Below are 20,797 nucleotides of genomic sequence, written 5' to 3' on the forward strand. Positions count from 1 at the left end.
GCGCTTTACATAAGAACCAGTTGAAAACATAAGGACTTAGGGTTACATGCGTGAAAAAACAAGTCAGGTCCCGGGCCGGCAGCCAATCACAGCGCGGCCCGGGAATGACGTCACGGGGGTGTCCCGGGCCGGCAGCCAATCACAGCGCGGCCCGGGATACACGGCATCAAGGGGCGGGACTTAAAAAAGAGTCAGAAACGCCCACGATTCGCGTTCTGACCGGGAGAAAGTGATTGACGCTGATGTCTTCCAATGCCTAGCCTCCATTTATGGAGCTAGCCAATGGAAGAAGGGGCGGTTTCAAGTCCCCACTATTGAGATAACATTAGATTTCGCCCTGGGCGGAGTAACTGCTACGCAGTTGCAACGCCAGGGCGAAACCTAAAAAACGGGCACATATAATATATATAGCACATCTTTTGAGAAACCAGTATGATTGTTTTATGTTTCACAATTGATTTCTTATTCAGCAACAAGTACAATACTGTAGAATCTGTTAGTAAACAGTGCATAATCCTCTTTTCATAGAAATTGCTCCCTGATGAAGAGCCAATGGGCTCAAAATGCATTGGAGATTTAGGAGATGCATGTATTCAAATAAATAATGATGTATGTAAAAACAAGAAGCTCAATTGAAATGCTTACAATTTCAATAAAAAACAACTGATCAAAATCAACGTGAGAACTGCAAAATCTTTATTCATAAAATTTTCATTTACAAAACATGCAAAACCTCAGTGGAGGTACCAGGAGTGTGCCCATAGGGGAATGCAACCAAACTTAGTTGGGAGCACAGAAAGCAATTCTAAATAAAGTAATATGGAGACAGGCTGGGCAAACGATTCGTTCAACAAAAATGCTGAAAAGATTTATCACAGCCTCACTGTTTGGCATAAACGTAGACAATAGGCCACCACTTCTGTAGTTTCCAAGATAGTATTAGGAGCAGACTAATATTTCTACCTAAAGTTTTCATTATTGTGTTCGGTCAATTTTGGACCACTGCAGACATTGAATAAAAAGTGTGAAAAACTAAGGCCTTTTGACGTAATCGTTTTTTCACACTCCGCCAGCAGATTTTATATGCATCAGACACAGCATATCACTGCCTTTTAGACAAACCTGCATGTCCTTTTGCTGACAGGCTGTGCCTTGGACCTTAATGTTCTCGAGCTGTAAGTATAAATCAACAGCAACAGACACTCTCTTGGTTTCAATTGTAGCAGACCAGAAAGCTTTGATGAAACAAGCATGATGAAACAGATTGCACACCTGAGAAGCATCACTATCCTGCCCCATGATGTGAACTAAATAGAGTTAATAACATTTCTTTGGGAGCAAGTGTGCATCAGTAACCTTGCAGAAACTCACCAAGATCACAAAACAGCTAAGGAGCTTTGGTGATCATCAGAATTGTTTCTTTTAACAGGGCCCTGATAAAAAAAAGTAGATTTACAAACGTTTTAGCTCCAGGGAAGATTCCTCTACGAATCCCTACACACGTGTCTTGGATGTCTGTTCGATATGAGGACTGGTAAGCAAATCATGACCTCAGCACCAGTAAGATGCACAAACCCATATGTAATGCATCGCTCAAGACTAGAACTGCTCTGGCACTAGAAGGTTGCACCAGTCTCTGCAAAAGGAACCAGCAATGGCACCACCAATGGGTATCACCTTTGGCGCCCATTGGCTTTGTGAATGCCTGGTCATTACCTCACAGGAGAGAAGGACAGGACATCTACAGAGGAGAGGATGTGGTGTGTGTTGTTCTCTATTGTGTGAAAACCGACTGGTTGTTTAATAAGTAAGTTATGATATTGAATTGTAGCCAAGGAGTATTCTCAGGAGAGACTGAGGAAGTCCTACAACAAACATACAAGCCTCATGTGATCCTTCGTGGGACCAGTGCAATTTTTGTTGGACACCCCTATATTTTTGGGCCACAACAACAGATTACCCGCTTCTTCCAGTCGCAAAATGAATGGATACATGAAGCATATAAGGCCTCCCCACAGTGAATTCTTCAGAGAGAGGCTGTGTGGCCCGGCCCTCCGACAAACAGTGAACAGTCAAGTAGAGAAGGTTTAAATCTGCAGAAAAAATGTGTGAAACTCTGCAGATAATGTTTTAAAAACCTTGCATATGATATCTTTGAAATCTGCAGAAAAGACAATGAAAAATCAGGTTCTTAAATCACTGCCAAAAATGAGAAAAATACATCAAAAAGGGTCTCTTTCTACCTTATGCATTTCTTTCTTTGATCTCTCTTTGTAGGTACTGATGTCAAGGTCTCCATTTCTCTTACACATTACCATCCCACACAACCTCTCAGAAGTGTTTTCTGAGTCCTAATGTAATGGATGATTCTACTGTACCAGGACACATGTGCAAGCTGCATTCAGTTTCAGAGAGAAGAATTGTCGCTTGTGGGTGTGGGTGCTCACTTTACTATCTTGGGCCCAAAATGTAGAACTTTCTGCCTTTCACACTCCATCAAGAGATGGGTCACTTACCCTTCAGAAGAACACTCAGACCCTCTTTTCCTGTTAGACCTTTTGTCCTCCTACCCACTTCTTTCTTGGGCAATCCTGCAAGACTTTTTTCAGCACCATGATGCACTAGGGAGTGTACAAGAGCTTTGTAAATAAAATAATAATAATAAATGCAAGCCTCTTTGGGGTCACCGGTGATGTGGGCTGGTCGGCTTCCTTGTAAAGAATAATTTTGCATCTGCCCAATGCTAAATCGAGACTGAAACACAGCTTAGCTGTTTTTAAAATGAATGGGTGCCTTGGCCAGTGCCTGCAGTTTACTAGTCAAAGTAAATTGTTACAAACTTTGCTCCGCCTCACTTTCTTTGCTGATGTTTCTACACACTTTGGGGCCCATTAGGATCCCATCGTAGAAAGTGACCGACCGCCATAAGGGCGGGGGTCCCATGCCTGCCATTAGGATGTGCCCGCCACAGTGGTGGGCGCATCCAGCATTCCTGACATTGTGGCGGGCGGTGCACTCCGCACCGCCTGCCACAATGCCAGGAAGGCATGCTGTGCACTTCCATGCACAACATGGCAGGTACCGCACGGTGCCTGCCATGTTGTGCATGGAACTGCTGGGGTACATAGGTACCCCCCATGTGCACCCCCCACCGCCCCCCGGAGTCCCTGGGGGCCCGCAACGGGCTCCCAAAGCAGACTCTGCATGCCATTGGAAAATGCCCATTCTAATATGGCTGGTGGTGTCTGATAGACACCGCCACCATATAGAACCCTTTTCCGCCCGGTCGCCAGGGGTCATTCCAGCACTGGCGAGGCGATCCGCCAGCCATCCTAATGGGGCCCTTTATCTTTACTTGAATACTTTCAAATATTTTCCAAAGTTTCAAAAATCTGTAAATAGTTGGCAACATGTCACAAATTTGCTGAGAACAAAGAAATGTACAGGGAACTAATAATTACGTTATCCTGGCTGATAACGGGAGATATCACTAAACCAGTCCTAGGAAGCTTGCTTCTTGGCCCAGGGAGGACCAGGCTTGGCAGTTCAGGCTAGAATGTTCCCATGGGGATCAGGGTCAAGACTGATTTGCATATGGCTAGGTCCAAACTGGGGTGGTGTGGTGAGCAAAAATAGATTTAGGCTCAGCTCTCTACACTGGAGGGGAGTGTTTGATATCATTCGGCGTTCAGTCCCTCAATTGTTCTTTTTGTAATTATGTTTTAGAGGTTACTTAGAGGTCTGGGGCAGGTCAAATAGAAGGACTCCTGAACATAGAGCAGACAAGGCCAATAGAAAGACTTTTCCTCCCTCTGTCATGAGAATGATTGCTGCCGGAGGCCGGCCCACTCACAGACGATGACTGGAGCTCGCCCCCTGGTTAAAGAAATCTTCAAATAGTAATACTGCTGTGGTAACTGAAGGCAGACCCCCCTTCACTCAACTAAATGTTAATTGATGGTCTATTGAACCAGGTTGAATAACATTTAAACAGGATTCCGTGGCAAACAGACCACTTGCCCACTGTGATTCTTGCATGTAACGTGCAGGCCAATTGAACTTTTATAAATAAATTTCACCTAACAGTCACAACTTTAAAAATTGCTTAAAATATCCCAAGATATACAAGGATAGTAGAAAATTCATCAATGTAATTTCGAAAAACATTCCAGCCAATCCTTTGTTGATGCACATGTGAGTTCCAGAAGTCATTATTGTTACTGCTCCTGTTGCTTATATAATAATATGTTTTTGTCCTGTTCTTGTTTCATTTTTTAGTTTTATTGCTGGCTGGAACCCATGAATAGTGCAGTAGGCACAATGCCTGCAGGTAGTGTAAGGCCCACCATGGCAGTGTAAGTTAAGATAACAAGATCTCCATTATTGCACTGAAATTGAGGATTTACCTGGGCTTTTCTATAGATATATGGCCCAATATCAGGATAAATATGGCAATTTTGGAAATGGACACCCAAGAAGACCAGCCTAATACTATTAGATACAATAAAATTACGCATTTTGCAAATAATTGAATATGCAAGTGTTGGGTACACACTCAAAGTGAAACTTTGTCCGAAAATCTCATAGGTGAATGGTGTAGAGTGATTTCAAAATTATGGATTGTGAAATCGATAATACGAGTATGCTACTGACATGGCTGCTGGACTGCATTTAATAGACTCAGCAATGATAAGGTAAAAATGAAAGATTGTGCTTGCTAAACAAATAAATCAGGGGTCATATTTTTCAAGGAGTTGCATCGCTCTTTCCCCACTCCATGCGGTGCAAGAGGGACGCAACTCTTAAGTTAGATTTATCAAGCCAGGCAAAGCCATGCAAGGTGGCCTTGCCTGGCTTAATACATTTAGAGTAATGCAATGCAGAGCAAATCACTGTGTTGCGTAACTTTGCCCTGGGAAGGCGTTCTATGGGTGGAGTTGGGTGTTTCCACACATCTACCCATGGATTTTGGTGCATTCCCAGATTTATCATTAGTGGTAAACCTGGGAATGCAACACAACCCTATGCCTCCCCAGGGGAGGCGTAACAAGGAGACATATCTTTATTTCTACTTGTTACTTTCTCTCTCAATGTGTGCTGCATTTTGCAGCACACATAGAAAGAGGAAATTGCCTCATGGGATTGTTTTTGTGCAGATAGGTGTCTCTTCCTGCAAAAAGACAATCCTGCTTACAACCTATGCACCCTTGCACTTGGGTGCACGGTTGCCTGCTTTGGTGCTAGGCAGCACATTGTGGCCCAGTTACAGAAGGACACATTAATTTTTGTTAGGCACGGGGAGATTAAGTGATTTGCCCAGAATCACAGGGTGTTGAGCGTTGTTGCCAAGACTCGAACCCGGTTCCCCAGGTTTGAGGTAGAATGTTAAGAACCGCACATTCCTGCCCTTTTCCTGTCACGTAGTACAGCGCAGCAAAGTGACTTGCTTCCCTGCATGATATAATGATAAATACGCCCCAATGTTTTTACTCAGTTTCTTGAATTTAAAGAAAGACAGCTTCAACTCCAGATTAACTCCTCTAATTTATCTAGTTCTACCTATTTACAAGAGACAGGGTTAAGCAACAAGACTCCAAGTCTGGTTTTGAGAATATTAATATATAAATGTTGCTAATGCACATAGGATTCCTGCACACTCTGTTTCTAATTTTAGGATCGGCCAGATCCAAACTTACATAAAACCTGGAAAAAAATGTAAGAAATAAAATTGGATGTGCATGTTTCGCCGGCGTTCTCTGAAGACGAATAAACGGACTGCAACACTTTTTCACCAATTTTCAGAATTGATTCACTTTCCGTGACAGGCATTGTCTATTCCCTGACGAAGGGCATGATGTTAATGCCCGAAATGCATTGGACACGTTGTAAAGACATTGCCTGAAGTGAAAATTGTACACCATGAATTTGAATTCATAAATAACGAATTTTGGAACATTCAAGTTAAAAATGAAGTGAAACATAAAGACATTTAAAGAAATTCACTGATTGGAAGTCTTTCTTTACCAGATAAGACAATTACATGTGTGCCTGCTAAGGGATGAAACTAGAGACCCTCTAGCTTCACTTTTTCAACGTATATCTACCGACGCCGTTGGGCACTCGACGTCACCTTGCGGAGCACCTTAAAACTCCTTAACATTATCGTACCTCGATGACCATTTCTCAATTTTCAGTGCATCTATCCGAATTTCATTTACATGTTTCAAAAAAGCCATACTGAGGGAATAATTCATGATATGTTGAACAAACTGCAAGAAACATCCCCAGACCCATGACAAACTTTAGGCCCTCCAGGCATGTTTCCTGGAGTATGGAAACCACTTTTGTGTCATTACTGGTAAACTCACCATCTACTTCAAGAAGGGTTGTTAAGTGTATTCTCAGTTGAGAAGGAGCTAATGTAATATAATCAAGAATGATTTCAATCTTATTTCAGGGTATACACCATTAAGGATTCTTTAATTGACGACCCTGGCTGTCCTTCCACGTTTGCAGTCAGTGGAAAAAATTGGTTGGGAACTTGTAGAATTTTTTTTAGCAAAAGTAACCAGTTATACCTGGAAAATTCCTACACAGGTGTGCAAATATTTAAAGAATTGTTTACAGTGAGCACTGTGACATGTGCACAATCCCATCTAACCATAAAGGTTACCATAACGAGCTTGTGTGTAAGAAACTTCAAAGTGGAGAGAGCAGTGCTTTGCATGTTAATGAACTGCTCATGTTGAACTTTTCAGACAGAAAAGATGTCCACTTCCTCAAACGTATTCATAATGAAAGTACTCCACCTGTGGCTGTTTGGGGTCAGGTAGCAGATGTGTGCAAACCAGAGTGCATTCTAGGCTTCAAGAAGGCCATGGAAGGTGTAGATACAGTAGATAAAAATTTAGAGACTTACAATGCTGCTCAAAAGTCACACTTCTCGTATAAGAGATGACTTTTTATTTGTTTCATCTTTCAATGTTTATGTTGTTTTCATAAATCGCTCTCCAGATTCCAAGATAAGTTTTATTCACTTTCAGTAGTCTATAATAGGCAGCCTGGCTGCAGTAGAGCAAGCAAGTGTTCCTAGAATCAGAGAGGTTTAAGATGTGGTTGATTTGAAAGATCCCCGCTTTCCTGAGTATGTTCTTCCAGCACCCACAAAATACTTTCCTTGTCTGAGATGTGGAATCTGTGTCCGAAGAGGAGTACGAAAGGAGAATAATATGTACTGCCCGGAGTGTCCTTTTAATCCTGGCCCATGATTGCCCACATATTTTAAACTGTACTATAAGGAACTCAAATGCTGGGTGCAACCATCAGCGTAAATGTCAAATGGTCATGGTCTGTACTGATACATATATTCTGTTTAGACACCCGTTTGTCAATAGTTTGTTGTGTTTCGTTGTGCATGAAATCCTAAATGGTTTTTCATCTTCTATTCATAGGTGGGTTATATTACATTTGAAAAAGTGTGCTGTTTTAAGTTGGATGTTTTATGTTTTTTCTGTATGTGCATTGTTTGTGTAATCTGTTAATTCTGGAAGTTTTTTTTTTAGAAATGAAGTAATGTGGAGCTTCATGATGATATCTTAGTGGTGTTTGGCCAGCAGTGTATGTGGACTCGTGTATGTGTGTGAACTGGCGTTGGCTAGTAGTTTGCAAGAGCTTCAGGGTAAAACAACCAAGTCATGCCACCCTGCACTCCCCCGATGTCTACTTTTCGGAACTGGCATTTTGATGTGTTTCGGTAAGTGTTGGCTGAGTTAGGGCACAAAATCTACAGCTACCCAAATTGTAAAGACAGGGTCGGTTCGCAGTGGAAAAAATTGATGTGCCATGTTGTGTTTTGAGCCTTTTTCTTTAGCGGGCTCTAGGCTACCCACACAGGTGATGTACCATTTTTATTGAGAGACTTGGGGGTACGCTGATTGGCAGGAAATGTGTGGCTTCCACTGATTCTTAAAGTTTTCCATACAGAAATAAGAGAAAAATGCGTGTTTTCAGCCAAAGTTTTTGGTCTGCAAAGGCGTCTGGGCAAAACAACCTGAAGCAAACCACACAAGTCACACCACCTTGGACTCCGGTGTCTAGTTTTCAGAAATGTGCTGGTTTGTTAGGTTTCCCTTGGTGTCGGCTGAGCTAGGGCCAAAATCTTCAGTTACCCCAATTGTGAAAAAAGTGTTCTTTTCAGTGGAAAGATTTGATGTGTCTATGTTGTGTTTTGTGCCATCTCCAGTTCTAGGCACGAGGATCACCCATACACATGATGTACCATTTTTATCAAGACTCTGGGGGGTACACTGATTTGTATGACATTTGCAGCTTCTCACTGATTCCTGAAGTTGTCCTCACTGAAATGTGAGGAAAATGTGTGTTTTTTGCCAAAGTTTGAGGTTTGCAGGGGTTTGTGGGAAAACTACCTGATGCGAACCACACAAGTCACACCACCTTGGACTCTCCAGGTTGTCTAGTTTTTAGGAAATGTGCAGGTTTGGTAGGTTTCCATAGCTACCTGCTGAGCTATGGCCAAAATCTACAGCTACACAAATTACAAAAAGGAATTGGTTTTCAGCAGAAAAAGTTGATATGTCCATGTTGCATTTTGGGCCTGTTACTGTCAGGGGGACTAGACCTACCCACACATGTGAGGTACCATTTGTATTTAGAGATTTAGGGGAATGTTGGGTGATGGGAGATTTGTGACTCTCACCTGAATCCAGGAAAAGGTGTGTTTTCAGTCAATGTTTGAGGTTTTCCTCGGGATTCTGAGTAAAAAAAAACAGCTGTGAGCCATGCAAGTAATGCCACTCTGGACTCGCCCTGGTGTCTAGTTTTAGAAAATGAACAGGCTTGGTAATTTTCCCCAAACGCTAGCTGTGCTAGGGCCCAAAATATACTCATTGTCAATATGTTTTTAATTACAAAGTTAGTTTCTTTGGGAAAACCATGAGGGATCTAGACAAATGACCTATTGCTGAATTCAGAATGTTGCCTAGCAATGTATAGTTTGCACCCATGGATTTCAAACCTGTTTCCACCACAAATAGGTTTAAATCATACAAATTTGAAAAAATTACCTACCTCTTGGTAAAATGCCACAACTGTGTTCCTGAAAGCCTTTTGGTGAATCCATTTTTAGGAAAACAAATGTATTCCTTCTTGGACAGTAGTTTTTATCCAGTTTTCCTAAAAAAATGTAGATATTTTTTGATATTTTCTTGCTTCCCTCCAGGGGAATATACAAATCTTGTGTACCCTTAGAATCCCTATAATGTTAAGCAAAAAGGATGCAATTAGACATGAATACCTTATGTGGAAAGACTTTTTTGAAGGTGTAAGCATGAAGTACCCCAAATACCAAAACAAAAGGGGACTGAGCATTCTAGGGGAAAAAGGTTTAACATCCAAGGTGTTAAAATGCAAGTGCGACAGCATCGGTCTTGGTACCCCTATAGCAGCATTGTAATCTGCTGCAAGTCACTAGTATCATTTCTGTGAGATAGTTCAATGGGATAATATGCCAACTGCAGAGATCTGTGTGTAGTTTGCTGGTTGCATGTTCTGATCTCAGACGAAAAACTGGAAAATGCAGTTACTGCTGGAATATGTGCCTTATGTCACAGATTTTAACTCTAGTGAGAAAGCTTAGCATGTAAATAAGACTACAGCAGAGATTTGAGGACATCATATTTGTCACAGATTCCAAACATAGGTAAAATGGATCAGTGTGTTATGCCCTTGCTGCAAAACCTTTTATAAGTGTCATACTAGTCACAGATTCTAAAAGTAATGGGCTAGATTGTGTGTTATTGCACTTACTGCACGCACATATTCTTGTAATAGTTATCACACGTTACCATGAGGTGAAGGTTGGAGAATAATTGGATTAAAGATTTAGGAATTTCATTCTCAACAGATCCCCATATAATTCCTCTCCTCGTGAAGTGCAGTTTACTGCACTCAGATACAACAACATTAGTGCAGCAAGCACAATCTGAAAACAAGTTATGACTGTAGTATTTTTATGAAGAGTTACAGCTGCACTGTGTTTGTTTGCTAAAGTGGGCAGACGGTTGGATAGGTTGGGGAGTACTCAGGAACCTGTGAGCCAGTAAATGCCACACCACTGGCGGCCCTCGCAAGGCAGCACCTGCAGTCTGTGCTGCACTTGTATGAGGCAGGGTGTATCATAGCAGTGTTGTGAGCATGTCACCGAAATCATAAAAACCACCCCGGGAATGGTCTGGAGAAGAGGAGGGGAAAGGTTGTTATTTTTTGTTTCTTCTAGAACCATTGCAGATGCTCTCATTGTTTTGGTAAATAGGTCCTTTCAGTAAACTGGTTTTGCATAGAGTGGTAATGTTAGCCTATTAACAGGAAATGCTGCCATTTCCAGCTAAAACACTATCTCTGCCCTTTCACCCACTGGGCTGTTTAACCTGTTGTTGCCAATTTCATGTTAATAAAAGTTATAAGAGCGCTTGATTGCCCAGAAGCGTCTTGGTGCTAGCTTTGATGCCATCAAGAAGAAACCGAGAAACAAGGAGGATTGAAGCTCATTCTGCATTAAACAACAATGTTTTAAAAGCCTTCCCAAACATTGGTCATGACTCTAATTTGCAGGGTGAGAGATTTCCAAGCCTTTGCTGCTCCAATTACAAAACTTCTTTCACCCCAGGGAGATATAGTAAACCTGTAGACTACAGCACATTTGGCTGTTGTGGACAATAGTGTTCTACCTGGGAAGCACCAGCGGAAACAGTTTAAAAAAAAAAACTAGACCTTGGTTGTGTAATGCTTTATAAGTGATACATAGAGCTTTGAAAGTAATTCTGTGTTTTACTCGCAGACAATGTAACTTCCTGATAGATTTAGACACTGACTTATATTTTGGAATAGTCGTGCTGCAGCATTTTGAAGAATCTGCATCCTGTTCAGTAAGCGCTGATGCAGGTTTTGATACAGTTCATTGCAGCAGTCTATTTTAGTAATACTAGTGACCTGACTACCAGATTTTGCAGACCTGAGAGGATAAAAGGTAGGATCTTTTCTATGATCCTTAATCTATGAAATGAAGAGGTTGTCACTGCATTGATTTGATCAATATAAGTGAGTCTGTTATCAATTACTACCCCTAAATTCCAGGATATAGTAACCGGTGACAGAAGCACCACTAAATCCAATGCCCGCCAACTAGGGGTCCAATTAGGATAAATAAGAGCAAAATAGCAAAACCTCTGTTTTTCCGGCGTTCGATTTCAAACAGTTCCTACTCATCCAGGTGCTCACTGCCACCACGCAGTCCTGGAATCTAGATACTGTCTCATTTTCATCACTGGCCAAAGAGACGACAACTTGAGTGTTGTCTGCATAAGATGTTAGGGAGAAACCATGTGATTTCATTACCTCTGCCAGGGGTTGACATTAACATTAAACAAGGTGAGGTTAAGCGAGGATCCCTGGGGACCCCTACAAGGAAAATTGGCAGAAAGGCAGGAACTACATTTTATTTTGCATTTCACAACTCAGCTCTACTGCACTACTACATAGGATACCATCATCAATGTTTTTCTGCCAACAACACGTTGCATCGTGGAGCTTGTAGTTCTCCTTTCAACGTTTTCATTATAGGATCAAACCACCAGCATGCGAAGTGCTGTTAGGTAAACCGCCAAAAATTGACAGGACATGGGGCCACTGTTCAGCTAACCTTCGAAATTTTATGAAGCCCTCTACTTCATTTAAAAACTGCTTGTTTAATGCATAAAATCAAAAGTAAACTCTGCCCACATATTGTGAGGATTCACTCTTTTACTCATATCATGCATAAATACAAGCATTGGCCAAGTGGATTGCTTTTTTCTTATGGGGAGTTGAAAGTTTTATAATGAGCTTCACAACACAATAAAGGTACAACATGGACAGCCGGAGTGCAACCTTCCCTAACACAGATAATAAGTTAAGGACAGGTGGCAGCAGCAGAAAAAACATCACACAATTCTCTCACTCACAAGACAGGTACAACACAGGTAGCTAACGCCCTAGACTGAGTGGGAGGCCTTAAAGGACTGTTGTATATTTTTTGTAAACAGACAAACATCCAAGTAGTACACAACTGCTGCAAGAAATAGCCAAACCTGTTCTAGACCCACCTTACAGGTACTCATATAGGATGATGAATGCTCACTTACCAAACATGGTATATTATCAGTGGGTTCCGCATCATGCACTGGAAAACATTTAAGAGTATAAGCGAACACTGGTTGTACAGTCTCCTAGTCCTATGTTTCCTAGTTCGAGTAAGGTAAGGTCAATTATGTCGACATTTATGTACTCCGTTTGTTAAACTGTCAGACCTCTACTAAAATTTTATGTTGGTGAGCTTAAAATGTTTTTAGTGGGATCTTTCTACCACATGATTAAAAGCAGAGGGGCTGAGAAAAGGTTATAGGAATAGGTGGATGAGTTAGTGAATATGCGAGTTGTGATACTATTCTAATTTAGGGGACATTCCACATCAGCACCCTGACAAACCTGGTGCTGCCACCTTGATTCATGTTTTTACTGAGTCTTTAGTTTTTCTATTAATTGAGAATTTGCCGAAACCTAGTAGGTCATTGCTATTTGGCACAGCCCTGCCCCAGTCTACGTAACTATGCTCTAGACAGGTGTAACACAGGAGTCAAACTCCTCAAAAAGGTTCTGAAGACTCATATGTCAGGCTTTGTGCAATCCCAGCCACGGTGCTGCACCTCTTCAAAATGTTGACAGCCACCAGGTTGCCATGCCTAACCTAGCTATGCACCTCAGGGTGTTTGGCTTCCTGGCAGGTGAGGTGAGGTGCCGGCCACTTTCCCAGAAAGCTGTTTAGAAGAGCCTGTTGCTCAAGTTATGGAGTTAGAGAGAATTTCTAGAATTTGCCTTCTGGGCCCAAGGGTGACCCAACTGCTCAGAACCATTGCAAGCCAGGTTACTTTAGGGGGGTCAGACACGTGGCAAGATCTCAACAGACTAGGGCCCACATTCACACAGGTTTAGCATTATGTTAGCGTTACTTTTGTAATGCTAACCTGACGCTAAACCTATTTGGGGTTTAACAAACCTGTGCTAATTAGTATTATTGTTGCTTTGTATTGAAAAGTGACGCAAAGCAGAGCCAAAAGCTGCTTTGCCTTACTTTGCATTAAGGAGGAGTTACATGGGTGGTACATGGGCGTTCCTATGGAAACACCCATGCTTTTTGACACTAAACCCTATTTACTAACCTTAGTAGACAGGGTTTAGCACCAAAAATGAATGCCACTATAAAGCAGGCATTAAAAGAAGAAATGTTTTCATTTCTTCTTTATTTTTCAACTTTGCATACGTATTGTACTGTGCAGCACACATACAAAGTAGGGAAAGCTTTGACGTGTGTCTAGGCATAGTATTTTGTACAGGAAGATTAGCCTTCCTGTGAAAAACCTATGCTAGACTACTATGGAGCTAAGGTTTGTGCCTGGTGCAGGGCAGCTGAAATCAGTGCTGGTGCTAGTGAGAGGTGAAGAGAGTGCCACATCTCTGTGAATATGGTGCTCTACTGCTCTCTCCCTATCAGCCAATTTGGGGGCTGCGCTGCGTTCCATGACAGTTTTCAGAATCTGTGCCTAGGCATGTTAAAGGTTGTAACAATAGGCAGAAGTAAGTGATGGCCTGTTGTTGCCTGTGAATGGGGTACAAGGCAAAAAGAGAATAAGTTGCTTGGCCAGCATGTCCCATCGAAAAGGATTTTAGGCTGCGGAAAATCAGTCGCAGCTCATTCTTGTGACAATGTGAGACATGGTATCACTGTACAGTGAACCACGTGTAAAGGTCGTAACTGTGGGCGGAATGTAGGTTAGGGACAGAATCTGTCGACCTCATGGTAGTTGCATAATTCCAGTCGGCTATGGAGAGAGTATCATGCCCAGCTGGAGTCAATAAAAAGTAGGCAGGGATAGTGTAAAGCCAACCATTTGTCTGAGAGACCTCTGGGTCTGGAGCGAAGTCAGTCAAACATCAAGAGAGTGTCCGTGAAAAGGCATATAAGACTGGGTTATCTCTCACATGTCCAGCTGCTTCCCAGAAAGATACGTAGGGTTGGGGCAGAGCCAGTGTTCTGTCAGTCTGATACCAATGAATCGTTAAGAGGGTTAAAGAAATGTGGGTCACAGATCAGGCCGGGACCTCCAAAGGTATATTAAGACCAGAGTAGAGTGTGTCAAGTGAAGCTGCTGCCTTTGGAAGGGCGATAGAGATGGCAGAGTTGGTCACACGTTACATTGGTGCTTATGAGAGGCTGGGATTATGGTGGATGATGGGGTCACATCATGTCAAGCTTGTGCCTGGGAAAGGCATGTATGGCTGGGGAAGAGTCAATCTCTTGTCAAGGCTGAGGCTATTGAATCTTAGTCTGGTGGAGTCAGTCAAATCATGTCAGGTGAGGCAGGTGAGGCAGGTGAGTGGCAGGATCTGCCCTGGTCCTACCATCCTCTCACCTGCCGAGCCGTGCACCAGACAGCTCAGATTTCCAGGAGCACAGAGCTGCTGCTAGAATCACCACCAGCTATTTTAAGGCATGCACTTTACAGAGGTTTGAGAAATACCCAGAAGGAACATTGCTTCTACTGATTATTACTGCAAAATTCCCCCGGAACAAACTGCTGCCAGAAACGCCTTTGAGGATTGCTGGGAAGTGTGCAGTATTTTCAAACCCTCACATAACTATAGTTTCAGATCCTGGAAAATCATGGGTTTATTCAACTTTGTCAAGGATTAAAAATGGTAATCCCTTTACTGTAGCTATGTTTTTTACCTTCATGTTTGCAATGACAAAAATAGTGTCCTTGGGGCTTTTGAGAAGCAAATACTATTCTACATTAAGAGTGAAGAAATTTAGCACGTAACAATTTACAACAAAACATTCCACTAGATGTAAAACACAATCACCACCTCTTAAACTGACATTTACTTTTACTTTCAAGGGAAAAAGTAATGATCAAATGCATGCACCTCTTTGCTTAATTCAGTATGTACGAATCTCTTGATTGTTTTTTTGGTGACACCGGATGGCCCCTCACTGCCCAGAGGCATGGACTAGGTCAAAGCCTGACCGACCTCACATCTTGATTTCCCAAGATCTGTGGATAGGGGAAAGGCACCACATCAATGTAGTGAGCAGATCCACAGGTGCCTGTGATCTGAAAGTGAAATAGTAAGGAACATATCGCACAGGATTATCAAAGCATTCTATTCTGTCACCAGGAGACAGATGAGCTGCGGATAACACTTGCGCCCAGATTCACAAAGGTTTAGCGTTGGGTTGGTGTTACTTTTTTAACACACACCCAACGCTAAATCTGGTTGGGGATTAACAAACCAACGCCAAGTGCTGCTTTGCATTACTGTGTGTTAAGAGGGTGTTACATGGGTGTAACATAGGCATTGCCATGCAACAACCAATGCTTTTTGGTGCAAACCCTATCTACTGAATTTAGTAGACATGGTTTAATGTCAAAAATTAAGGCAGCTGAAAAGCAGGTGTTAAAAGAAGAAATGTTTTCATTTTTCCTTGCTTTGCATATTTGCTGCACTGTATAGCACACATACAAAGTAAGAAAAGGTTTTAAAAATATCTAGCAATAGGATTTGTTACAGGAAGAGTACCCTTCCTGTACAAAACCTATAGTAGATGCAGGCACCCAACCTAGCACTATGGCACTAAGGAGTATGCCTGGCAGCACAAATCAGTACCGTCGCTAGGGAGAGGAGAGTGCCATATCACTGTTTATTTTATTTGCGATGTTTCATATAGCACTGGCCAGACCCGGAGGTTTCAGAGCGCTTAACATGAGGATCAGCAAGTTGCAGGTTACATAATTACTTCAATTACAGGTTCCAAGTATTGACATAGGAGAAAAACATGAGATTACACAATAATATGAGTTATTAGAGTGTAGCATAGCCAAGACACATGTCTTATGGGGACTGAAAGGTAGAGTGAGGAAACACAATGGGGTGACGAGGAAAACAAAGTAAAATGTCCGGCTGGGTAGGTGCCGGCCGTGGGGGTGTACCAAGGCCAAACCCCTCTATATCTGCAAGGGACAGCTCAACCGGGCATTGGCCAAGGTTGCTCGGGCTCCGCAGTAAGATCAGACAGTTATGGTATCCACCCAAGGGGCATCGTCGTAGTTCCATAAAAAAACTGTAAATATGGTGCTCTCCAGCTCTTTCCCTATCATGCAACGCAGCGCATCCTCTTTGGGTACTGTGCTGCCTGCCTGACACCTTTGTGACTCAGAGCCTTTATGTCATATGCTATTCCAGTCTACAATATACAATGCTATTTTCCTGCTTTTATACTATGGATTACCGTAGAAGATCTATGCTGCTAACATTAACAGACAGGTTATTAAAGCTCTGTTTTTTCCAACTGGTGAATAGTAAAGATAGTGATACTTTATGGGTCTTCTGCTCCTGAAGAAAGCCCACAGATGTACATTACAGAAGACACTGAAACATGTTGATGGACTTAAGATAGTGAGGAAGGTATTGGAATAAGCACCACTTAACCCCCTTTTTTATTTGTGGGATGGTTGTAGTTTCATTGGGAGAACCAAAAAATGCAGAGAGTAATGTGGCTTGTGGTATTTGACAGGAGAAGCTGATATTAGGAAGGGAAGCCCTTAACACACCACTTTCTAATACGAAATCACAAACCCATTTTACGATTCAGTAATAGGTTATGGAATCATAAACTAGGGTTTTTACATAGGAGAAAGCTTTCTTTGGTCACAAATGTCCCAATTCTTAGAATCAGGCCATTTGCAACAGAAAAAAAGCTATGTGCATGTGGCCCAAGGTGTGCAATCATTGAACTTACTTGGCCCAAATCCAACTGAAACAGACTCACAAGTGCCATCATGCTTAATAAAGTGGTCCAGTTCAGAGCGGTATATTCATGAAATCCTGGGCTATTGAACGACATAGGCTTCCTTTGTAGCATTATTTCATTTGACTGGATGAGTTTTCCCACATTCTGAGAGTAAGAAAAGTTTGTAAGCAACCTTAAGCTCGTAGTGCTGATGAAATCTATGTTAGGTGTATGAAATCAAGTTACTGCGACAGTCAGATTGATGGAGTCTCTCCTGACCTCCGGACGGTGAGTAGTGCTCTGCAATTGCAGTCCCTGGATTCTAGTGTGGCAGAAGCACTCACCATATACAGTGAAAGGTTTGATTTTTTTGTGATGCGGATGCAACTGTTGTGGGACTCCAGTAAAATTCTAAGTCTTGTTAACCCAATTCCAGTGACTGATATCGACATCACAGCACAAAGTGCAAGCAGCAGGACTCCTCCTCCAGTTTTCTCAGCACAGTCCTTGGCGACCAATGTGGAAACAGCTTTCTCCTCACCATTCCCAACGGGGGCCAAACTGGTTGAAAGCCCATGGAGCTAAATATCACTGATGCATAGCAGTAAAGGGCATTGGGCTGACCAGTTCGCTGCTGAACGATGACTAGACCAAAGTCAACCAAAGTGCTCATCCTCTTGTGGTTCCTAGAATGGCAGAGGTCAATGCATGAACATTGGCGTTCACAATTGAGTTCAGGGTTAGGTCCCCGGTTTCTTCAGGGTTCTCTAATGGAATAAGACCCTCATGGCTATCTTTGTGCAGCATGTTTCATTTTGGTGGATGAGATGGGAGAAACAGAATACTGAAAAACTGAGTAGGGGTTGCCATGATAGACAATACAAACATACTTCCAGCCTGCCTTTACATCACATAAGAAATAATTTCAATGCATACGTGTAATACATCATGCGTCATAATGCCAGTCTCATTATGTGCCCTCAGCACGCCTCATTGATGAGGACCCACCGTCTCAGAGACAGAGATACAGCATGACCTGCATGAGATGGATGTGGCAAACTCTACAATGACGCCTGAGGCACACGCCATAAGAATGGTGCAAACAAAATAACAAGCAGGCTTCCCCCAATAAGCACCACTTTGATGGTATGCATTGTGGTTCTACTAGCAGGAAGATTAGGGATGATTGTTACCCAACCCCGTGTACTGAGCATGGCCATTGAAAAAGCACAGTTTAGGACCTTTTGTAGGACCATGCGGAGGTGGACGTTTATCTGAGGCTGGCGCACGACGTATCCAATGATCACATCCCAGCGCATCAAGGAGAGCCCAAGGAGCAGACGCACGACCATGAGCAACAGGGGATGAGTGCCGAACATTCCAGAAGGGCCAGCCACGGCCAATTCAATTGCTGCACCAGGTAAGAGAATGTCGTCTAGCCACAACTCCTCGCTCTCATTCAGCGACCCAGCACCTGCAATTATCCTCATCCCGTATACCATGATGCGGACAAGGAGCAAACACATCACAATGAAAAACAGACGACGAAAGACGAATCTTTCACCAAACCATACCAGGCCATTTTCAATGAACAAAGCAGTTGCGAGGTTCTTTCCTATCACAAACAGGAGGTAGGTGTTGTTTGTCTGAAACAGAGGCCAGCTTCCTCCAACCACCACACACCCGTATAAACAGATCCAGGTAACGAGCAGATACACGGCAACGGACAACATCAATCGCACTTCAGGATCTAAAAGACAATTTAAAAAGGAGAGCAGGTTACAACATTTATTTTGTAATAACTTTAAAAGTCATCAGCTGTCATCAGACTTCCAAATTATTGATTGATTTACATTTACTTACATTTACATTTACTTTTATGAGGAGGAAAGACAGGAGTCAGAGAGCAAATATATTAAGGTGGCCATTTAAAGAAAAGAAAAGAAAGCTTGTCCTCTTACCCTTGACACATGAACAATCATCAACAAAAGGGCTTTGTAATGTCCCTTTAACAATGCCGGGTTGTTCTGTGTAGACTATTGCGACATCATTCACCGAAAGGCTCCTTTACACTAGTGTGGAAAGTTATGGGTTAATGGTTAGTAAGCTGGGAGGAGCAGGTAGGTGTTGGTGCTCTTCAGAACTTTATAAAGTTGCTTTTGCCGTAAAACTGACAGGAGAAGCAGGGAGGGTGATTTGAAAGTTTTACATCTGGCTGGGGGTGGGATATTCTTCTACCTTACATTATTTGAGGACAGCAGATTTTAAGAGGGCGAATCTATTAGTATGCTCAGTGGAAAGGGTAGAAGCTCCCCAGAGAAGAGGTGTACAAGATACATCCAGAAGGGCAGCACCTTTTCTACAATTACTGGAAATCCCGATATGATACATATATATTCAATGTAATGTATTTAAGGTATACATAATCAGCAATTAGTCTTAACATCTGGCTGGATCCTATCCTCTTTGATCTACTTTGGACAAAACTATAGTAATCACATAGCCAGCAGGTTGCCTTGTAGAGATTCATGAGCTAGTCTTTCATCTGAGTTTTTAACCCCTTGCGCGCTGGCCGAATTTTCGCGCTGCTCGGGCGAAACAGAGAGTGGGTGGAGTTCAGACGGCCCCCGGACATTGTTAGCACACACCCACCGTGATGCGTGACAGCCGGGGGGCGGCCCTGAGCACCGAAGGGGTTAAATCAGATGGCTGATTGATGCCGATCCAGTGAAGGGATCGAAGAGGTGATATGATAGTCATAGACCAATTGATTTTCAGGAGATTTTTTATCGGTGTGGATCCGATGACTAGGCTAGCTGGACATCCAAGAGAGGGGCAAAGGATTCACAGGCCTGTGGGGTCTTTGATCAATAGCAGCAGCAAAGGGATTCCTGCATTCATGTCTGAACATGCGTTAGACAAGGCAAACTTTTAGGAGCACTCCCATGCCCTCTTGAACTTTAAGGAGTACCTGGTTGATGTTGGCATCATGCAACCCCCAGGTGTACAGATTTAGAATAATTGTGTTCTTCATTCATATGGTGTCAAATGATTGCTAGAGGTAATTGCCATGATGATCGTTAGAAGTGCTGTCATAAAGTTTATGCTTAGTAAAGAAAAGTCTGTGAAAAAGAGAAACAATTTGCACCATATGCAAACTGAAATTTACAGCCTATCCCTCTGTATATAAGCATTTGTTTTCACTATAGATATGTACCTATCTTTGTGTATTGCATTGCTTTGATTAAACATGTAGAATAATTATGTTGTTGAAAAAAAAAATCATCCTTGGTCTACATGTACTTACGTCCATTGTCCATCTATGTACCTTCTATGTACTTGGATCTGTGTGTCTGTTACTTTTCTCCTGAAAAGTATATCCAATGCTCTACCCTATTTCTCATACTGTCCCTCTATCAATATCTTTAATCTACATATACTTACCTCCTTTATGTATCCATATACTTTCAATGTACTTATGGATCTATATATTTATCACTTTCTTCTAATTTAGCATTTCCAATGCACTACCTATATCTCAGCCTATACTTCTCTCAATATATCTTTTAGCCCAACCTTCTGACTCATCTCAAAGTTCTTTCTACCACTCTTCCAATGCACTACCCTAACTCTCACCCTATACATCTATCAATATATCCTCTACATCCACTCTCTCATTTATCCCAAACCCCATACCACTACTATGATCCCCAAAATAACCCTTTAATGATTCTCCCCTACTCTATCCCTCCTTGCATCATCAGACATCTCTTTTACTAAACCAATCCCCGAAAACAAAGCTTTCTAAACTCTTCCCTCTGACTCCTCTCCTCCAAAACTCTTTTTACTCATCTAAAAGCCTCTTCCTACTGCTATGACCTCAAATAAATAAATAAT

General features: G+C 42.2%; 1 pseudogene; it reads right to left on the reverse strand.

The window, feature by feature from the left end:
• Positions 1–16,439: 16,439 nt before the first annotated feature.
• LOC144768984 (solute carrier family 2, facilitated glucose transporter member 10-like) lies at positions 16,440–18,402 on the reverse strand (annotated as a pseudogene).
• Between the last annotated feature and the right edge of the window lie 2,395 nt (positions 18,403–20,797).

The sequence above is a fragment of the Lissotriton helveticus genome, chromosome 7 (genome assembly GCF_964261635.1).
Source record: "Lissotriton helveticus chromosome 7, aLisHel1.1, whole genome shotgun sequence".
Classification (NCBI taxonomy): Eukaryota; Metazoa; Chordata; class Amphibia; order Caudata; family Salamandridae; genus Lissotriton; species Lissotriton helveticus.